This window comes from Antechinus flavipes, chromosome 2, assembly GCF_016432865.1.
Source record: "Antechinus flavipes isolate AdamAnt ecotype Samford, QLD, Australia chromosome 2, AdamAnt_v2, whole genome shotgun sequence".
NCBI classification, from domain to species: Eukaryota; Metazoa; Chordata; class Mammalia; order Dasyuromorphia; family Dasyuridae; genus Antechinus; species Antechinus flavipes.
In genome coordinates, this window is record NC_067399.1 from 681,863,950 (window position 1) to 681,872,703 (window position 8,754).

Below are 8,754 nucleotides of genomic sequence, written 5' to 3' on the forward strand. Positions count from 1 at the left end.
GGACTGTCATACACACACCCACACATTATATATATATACATATAATTATGTATATATACACTGTCTCTATCCAAAAATGGGTGTATTATATGCATAGAGAAAAAGGATCATGGGAGCTCTTGAAACAACTTGTAATATAGAATTTAGAGAAAGTAGGAAAGCCATTTCATTTGCAGAATGTGAGAATGATTTTCTTATTTATGTGTGTATTCAGGATTCATGTATATATATGTGTGTGTGTGTATATATATGAGATACAGGATTCATGTGTGTGTATATATATATATGTATATATATATATATATACACACACATATATATATATGAGATATACATCAGTATGCATTATTTATAAGCATAGAAGTATATAATTATATATAAAACTGTATATCCAATTTTATAACAAGTATATAATTATCTAATAACTATTTCACTACACACACATATATAAATATAGCTATACATCCATATATCATATACATGCCTATAAAGCATTGAGAGGAACTGGAGGAAAAGCCACTTGTAAAAAAATAAAGTAAAATATAGCTGAACCTTGGAACCTTTCTGGATTCTTCCAACTATTAGTACTTTCTTTCAAAAACAATATATTCTTTCGAATAAGGTAACTAGGTGGCACAGGGGATACAGCTCAGAATCTGGAATCATGAAAGATCTGAGTTCACGGAGGGTTTGATATGATTGCAATGACTAAACAACAGCAATGGTCATTAAATCATTGAAAAGATAAAATAAAAAAATGATTTGTAAAATTTAAAGTACTAGTTTTATTTTATAATATTATCATACACTACTATAACAATGACTACAATATATCCTGCTACAACTACTATCATTGTTACTGCTGTCACTGTTAATTCTACCACCATTACTATCACTACTGCTACTGTTGCTATTGCTACTACTATTTACTACTTGTAATTACTAGTTACTACTATTCCTATTGCTACTACTATAACTGCTACTTCTACTATTACTATTACAACTACTACTATTATTACTATTACAACTACCATTACTACTATTCCTATTGCTACTACTATTATTACTACTTCTACTATTACTATTACAACTACTATTTCTACTATTACTATTACAACTACTACTACTATTACTATTACAACTACCATCACTACTATTCCTATTGCTACTACTATTATTACTACTTCTACTATTACTATTACAACTACTAGTACTATTACTATTGCAGTTATCATTACTATTATTCCTATTGCTACTACTATAACTGCTACTTCTACTATTACTATTACAACTACTACTAGTAGTACTATTACAACTACCACTAACTACTATTCCTATTGCTACTACTATTATTACTACTTCAACTATTACTATTACAACTACTATTACTATTACAACTACTTCTACTATTACTATTACAACTACATTACTACTATTCCTATTGCTACTACTATTATTACTACTTCTACTATTACTATTACAACTACTATTTCTACTATTACTATTACAACTACTACTACTATTACTATTACAACTACCATTACTACTATTCCTATTGCTACTACTATTATTACTACTTCTACTATTACTATTACAACTACTTCTACTATTACTATTACAACTACTACTAGTAGTACTATTACAACTACCATTACTACTATTCCTATTGCTACTACTATTATTACTACTTCTACTATTACTATTACAACTACTATTTTTTCTATTACAACTACCACTTCTGCTTCTATCATTATTACAATTACTATTGCTATGACTACTACGGCGACTGTTACTATTGCTGCTGCTAACTACCACAACTTACCCCACCATTAGCACAGGTTCACAGTCTCTCTCCAGGAGGCCGGACCCATTTCAAGCCCAGTGTCTGGGACTGAGCGGCTCCTTGAGTCAGTCTGCTGGCTGACCGTAACCCTCAGCAGCTCACACTTTCAGGCTCTTTACCAGCGGCTTTCCTCGCAATATCCCAGAGAGGCAGGGACTACAAGGGATGCTACTTCTGACAGACCCGGCGGAGATGAGAACTGTGCCACTGGTGCAGGGGCTCTGCCTGGACTCCTTTCCTCCCTTGCATCCGGCCTTGCTGTGCTGTCTGCTGTCTCGGGGGCTCTAAGTCAGGTTGGCGCAGCCCCACTCTCCTCCCCGGCCCATGGGGGGCCAGGTTCTCACCAGATTCCACGCCCTCATGACTGGACTTCCCCTCATCCCTCAGGAGCCTGCTCTTCTTTTGCTCCAGCTACAAACTCCGGAGAATCGCCCTGCCGGGGGAGGACTCTTTATGACCATGCTGTATCCTGGTTGTAAATGCCATCAGATGCCCAGAGGATGCCCAGGGGGTTGCACGCTGACTGTGGGTCCCAAACCTGGGGCTGGAGGAGCCTTTTCCTCAGGCTGTAGGATCCTGTGACGGAGGATGCCAGTGTGATGGCGGTGAACCTGACAAGAGTAGCTTGGACGGCTGAGGCCCCAAGTTCAAATCCTGTATCCTCAACTGAAAAATTGGACCAAACCTGCCAGGTGCCTTTGGGAGATCCGATGAGACAATATTGCTCAGCACAGCGCTTGGCCCGGGCTTGGCCCATTGGTGTCCTTCACTTTGGAAGAGGAATACAGTGACATCACTTTGGCTTCAAGGCCGACTGATCAGACCCAAACAAGGTCGGTGCTCTGTGGGATACAAGTCCCTGTGAACAGCCTGAGGGCGGGGTCTCTAGCTGAGCATTTCTCGTTTCTTCTGAGACAGTTCAGTTCTGCTTTGCCATAGAGCCCGTTCTCTGAGAGGGTCCCTCACTGGGGGGTTCTGCATCTGCAGAAATGTACCACGAGGCTTCGCTCATTGTTTGCTGTCTGTGCAATGGATTTGGGAAATAAAGCGTTATCTCAGTGAATAATGGCTGCTTCAAGCCTGGGTGAGACCATTAGACCTAAAAGCACCCAACATTCACTGGAGTTCAACTGTGCCTCCTTGGGATGAGCCTCGGGACCAGGCCAGTTATTACCCCAAAGATCAGGAGCCGAGGTCGCTCAGGAAGACTCTGGTCCCTCCAGGGCTCAGGAAGCGCTGGGCCAGATGTCCTTCCTGCGGCTTCTCAGCCTCCAGCGCCCAGGCCATTCTGGGTCTCCGAGCAACTTATAGAAAATCTGTCCTCAGGTCCCTCTCAGGGCATCCTCACGGCCGATGGCTTGGAGAGGGGCAGAGCTGCACGGAGCCGGTGGCCTCCTTCCCTCCTCCTGAATCCTGGAGTCCCTGGCAGGACAAAGGGCCAGGCGTAGTGGCTGACCAAGCCCTCGGCGCTCCGCGGTGCCGGCATCTGCCGCCTTCTCGGCCGCTGGGACAAGTGTTCTCATCCCCCCCTCCAGGGCACAGTGCATAGAGCACTAAAAAAGCCGGCCAGCCTTTTATCCCCAATCCCCCCGTGACCGTGTTCCCATTAGTGCATCTCTTTTCCGGGTCACCCCTTCTCCCATTGCTTCACTTATGGAAAAGATGCAGGACAGAACGGAGGAAACCTAGGGCTCCGGAGGCCGGCTGTCAGCTCCAAGTCTCAGCAAACCCTTTAAGAGTAAAAGGCAGGCAGACCCCAGACTCAGCCAGCTGCCGCTGAGGGTCTCCAGAGCCGGTGGCTGGCGAGCTGTGGGTGCTCCCAGGCTCAGGGGGCCCAGGCCCCTCATGGACAGATGTCGTGCAGACACGACTGACCGTGACTGGAAGGAGCCCACGCCTGCATGCCCGTGGCCCACGCGGCTCCTGCCCTTTCTCCATCCATCTCAGCAACCTCTGGGCGAATCCCTGTGACTCTCAGTCCTGCTTTTTCACAATACGCCCACTGCCAGCGCGGCTTCCTTCCCGGCACTGCCCCAGCTGCTGCCGCCAAAGGGGGTGCCCTCAGTCAGGATCCTCCCCCAGGCCGACTTCTGCCACCTTTTCTTTATGGCTTTCTGTGGGATCTGCCAATCTCCTTGCGACTTCACACCCTACTACCGTGAGCCTTCACTAATATAACACTCTCGGTAGTGAGCCCACTCATTAACAAACATCATGCATCACTTATGTGGCAGGTGCTTTCTCAAGTGCCGAAATACAAAAAATAAAGGGCCTGCCCTCACGGAGCTTACATTGGGGGAAACAACACACAGAAGAAAACTGAACAGTGCAGGGGTGGGGAGAGGGAGGGGGAGCCCACCGGAGGAACCTGATGAAGTCCAGAAGCAGCACAGCCAAGGGCGCCACCAAGCCCTTGTCGTAAAACCGAGACAATGTGTGGGTCTACAAGAGGCCCACAGGGAGCCACTTACAGATAGTGATTTTTAGTGGATTTTAGTGTTTGTTCAAAACATCCAAGTCTTGGTACGGTTTTAAGCTTTATTAACTTCAGAAGCATAAACTTGAGAAATTTTGAAAATTTGAAATGACAAAATGACAAAAATGAAAATGAAAAGACGAAGATTTGGACTGTTATTTAAACTTTCCATTTTGATATTCCTTTTTCCGATGCGACAATTTGGCCATTGTCTGGTGCCGTAATAATGAGGACAAAACAACTTCAATAAAAAAATAGGAGAGGTTAACAGCATATTATGAAATGCAGAATGGATGATGTTGATTATGTTAACTTAAAAAGGGCTTTACATAAACAAAACCAATGCAGCCAAGACAGCTGGGAAGCAGAAAGCTGGGGAAAACTTTTTTACAGCCATTGTTTCTGAGAAAGAACTCTTTTCTAAAATAGAGAGAATGGACTCCAATTCACAACAATACAAGTCATTCTCAATGATAAATGATCAAAGGATATGAAGAGAATTTTCAGATGAAAAAATTAAAGCTATTTATGGTTATATGAGAAAATGCTCTAAATCACTATTGATAAGCGAAAAGCAAATTAAGAAAACTCAGAGGTACCATTTCATACCTAAATCACAGGAAAAGGTAATACTAAATGGTGGAAGGGAAGTGGGAAGACTAGGACACTAATGCATTGTTGGTGGAGTTAGGAACTGATCCAAACTTTCTGGAGAACAATGTGATACTGGGCCCAAAAGGGCTATAAAATTGTGTATCCTCTCTGAGCCAGCACTCTCACTACTGCATCTGTATCTCAGAGACACTAGAACAGGGAAAAGGACCCCTATGTGCCAATAAATTTGATATATATTTTATAGTGGGAAGGAACTAGAAATTAAGTGGATACCAATTAGTTGGGAAATGGGTGAATTATGGTATAAGGATATAATAGAATATTATCGTTCTATAAGAAATGATGAGCAGGCTGATTTCAGAAAAGCCTGGAAAGACTCACATGATGAATTGATGTTGAGTGAAGTGAGCAGAACCAAGAGAACATCATTCATGGGAGATGATCAACTATGATGGACTTGGCTCTTCTCAACAAGGCAGAGGATGCATGTTAATTCCAAAAGACTAGGGATGGAAAATGCCCTCTGCATCCAGAGAACGAACTATGAGAGACTGAATGTGGATTGAAGCACAGTATTTTCACATTTTGTTTCTTTGTTGGAATTTTCTTTCTCATAGTTTTTCCCCCTTGGTCAGATTTTCTTGCAAAATGTGACAAATATGGAAATGCATTTAGAAATATTGTACATATTTAACTTATATTAGATTGCCTGCAGTCTTGGGAAAGAAGGTGATAAGAGGAAGCAGGAGAAAAAAAATTGGTAAATGTAATCTTACAAAAGTTAATGTTGAAAACTATTTACATGTTTTTGGGAAAATAAAATACAATTGAGGGGGAAAATGTAATGCTGATTATTAGCATCGCAGTTTCCAAAGCTCTTCTGCAGAGGCTACTCTGGGAGACAAAGAAAATGCTTTCAGGGGCCAATGAACAGGGAGTTGGGCCTCCAGCAGTGGGAGATTGGGGGGCAGGATTAGAGGGAGGAGCCAGGGCCTCACAGATGTTCTGGTTGCAAACTCTTCAGTAGGAACAGGTGGGACACCTGGAAGTGTGTGTGTGTGTGTGTGTGTGTGTGTGTGTGTCCACAGTAACTATGACCTTGTTTGTTTTTGTGCATGGGGGTAAAAGAGTCTGGGTTGGGAACCAGGAGCAGAGCAGCAATGGTAATAATTTGCTGATTTTTCTAAATAAAAAAGGATAATAAATATATACATACACATGTGTGTGTATGAATATGTGTGCACTTATACTATTGTATATACATGCACATGATATGCATAATACATGCACTGCAAATACTATAAAACACACATACATTACCTCCCACAAACCCTAGAGGATCAATGTCTGTAATACAGGATAATATTTCTCTGGCATCTGGCAATTAAGTTCAAAAATATTCATTATCGGGGCAGCTAAGTGGTGCAGGGCATAGAGCACCAGCCCTGAAGTCAGGAGGACCTGGTCTCAGACTCTGAACACTTCCTGTCTGTGTGACCCTGGGCAAGTCCCTTAACCCCAGTTGCCTCAGCCAAAATAATAATAATGATAATAAATATTCACCTATCTTTATTTGAAATCCTTTCTCCTTCCTAGGCCTAGCCAGGAGAAAGTGTCGATTATCAAATATGTGGGCTCAAGAAATTACCTTGCAAGCATCATTCAGCTGAGATCCCCTGACTGGTCTTTCCTAAGGCTGGTGGCACAGTGGATCGGGCTCTAGGTTCAAATCTGGCCTCAGACACTTATCACCGTGTGACTTGGGCAAGCCGCTTAACCACTCTCTCCCTCAATCTCCTTATCCTTAAAATGACCTTTGGAAAACTGTTGTGAGGATAAAATGAGAGATTAGGGAAGAGCTTTGGAAATCTTAAATGGCTGCCCAAGAATATTGCTCGCTTTTCCCGTCTCCAACAGAGTAAGTCTGTCAAGTTGAAAGGCTAACAGATTAAAACAAGGGACGCTCCCTGCCTTGTCCACACAAACGTCCTTCTGAAACTAGAATTCTTGTCTGTCTCCTGGTCAGAGAGAGAGCACTGCTCGTCCAGTCCACAGCCAGTGCCCGAAGTCTCCGGAAGCTCCTTCCGGACTGAGGATTGGGCTTTTCCTGGGCTTCCCACGGACGGGTTCAGAATGTGCTCACCCACAGCCCCAGAAACACACAGACAGCGGTTGGAGACGAGCCCTTCCCGGCGCCCCCTTAATCTCATTATCCGCTCAGTCCTTGTGTTTCCTTCCAATCCCTGAGCTTGACTGATTGATGAAGTACATCGCGCCGCTAACATCCCAACACCTGTCGGAAATTAAGCCGCATTCATCTTTCTGGAGAAAATTAAAAAGTACTTACTTATTGTTTGGCTTTGCCAGGGCACACACACTGTCACTCCCGGATGTGGGGGAGGAAATTACACCAGAATCTGAGAACTCGGGGTCGTAGATCATTCTCAACGCTTCTTAATGGAGGTGCTGAGGAGAGAGGGGAGAAGAGAGCCGATGGTGGGGCTTGTTAGTTCCTTGTTAATGATCTACTTGGTGGCTTAATGGGGGAAGGGGAGGGGGGGGCTGCGGTTAGAAATGGGAGAGCTTCTGACGGCACATTTACATCAATGTAGGGAAATATTCAGACCCTTTTCACCCTCCCTCCCACCCCCCAGATTGGAACCGGCATCTCAAATATAAACCAACAGTGGAAACTATTACAGACTCAGAACACACCATTTTCCCCTCAGCCCCCTTCACTAGTCTAAGCATCCTGAGGAGTGCAGTGACCATCAGTACATTTATGCAGCACCTTCTGTTGGCCGGGTGCTGTGCTAACACTCAGAGAAACAGCCCTGGGGGTTGTCAGGTCCATTTTAGTATTCAGGAAACTCATAAGATCAGGTGACACGACCTAGCCAGGGTCGCAGTCTGGATGTGTCCGGACCAGATTGCAGCCCCCAGACCCATGGCTCTCTCCACTGTACCACCTAACAGTCATGCACCGTGGGGATAAAATAGTGGGGAGGTCAGGACACCGATTATCCTCCATCATCTTAACGTGAATGGGCGTTTCCTCAGCTGACCCCGGCCACCGGCCGGTCTGTGAGCGGTTCTTCCTGCTCGTTTCATTGTTTGGGGAATAACACAGCATTTCAGTCAGTCAGTCAGTCAGTCAGTGAGTCAGTCAGTCAGTCAGTCAGTCAGCAAATCAAGAAGCGGCGAGGCATTGAGTGAGTGTGTGCTACAGATCATCCTGCCCCAGGAAACGACATTATAATAGGACGCCAGCATGGGAAGCAGAGCCCGATGGGACAAAGGCCAGGACGCCCTCGTGGCCCAGCAGAGGTGGGAGGGCGTTCCTAGCATGGCCCGAGGGTGACGGCCTGGAAGCAAAAGGAGACTCTCCTGCAGAGCCCATGGGAGGTCCTGGGAAGAGTTGGGGGGCCACAAGAGTAGTGTGAAAGGCCTGCTGGACGTGAGCTATTAGCTGCCCAGAGTGCTAGGGACCCCCAGTGTTTGGGGTGGAGGGGCCGGGTGAGCACAGGCTGCGCAGTTCAGGTAGAAGGCCAACGCAGGGGCCAGCCAAGCAGTGATGGGCATGGGGCGGCGCCTGCAATCATTGTATTTCCAAATGTTGTGAAGGGGGAAATAACAGGATTTGGGAACAGGTGGGTGAGAGTGAGGAGTCAAGGAGGAACTCAATAGTCCTTCCCCCGGCTGGGTGCCTTGTGCCCTCTCGAGGAAGATGCAAGGCCAGAAGATGAGACCCTGTTTTAAATATGTTGAGTTTGAGATGCTACAGAGGGAGGTGGGGATGTGCTCCTGGAGTGTGTATCAG

General features: G+C 45.0%; 1 long non-coding RNA gene across 1 annotated transcript in view; it reads right to left on the reverse strand.

Moving 5' to 3' along the window:
• Positions 1–7,530, reverse strand: part of LOC127547219 (uncharacterized) — a 54,181-nt gene extending 46,651 nt beyond the window's left edge. Inside the window, exon 1 of the long non-coding RNA XR_007950097.1 lies at positions 7,282–7,530. This is a non-coding gene — a long non-coding RNA (uncharacterized LOC127547219). The remainder of the gene's footprint in view (positions 1–7,281) is intronic.
• Positions 7,531–8,754: the final 1,224 nt, after the last annotated feature.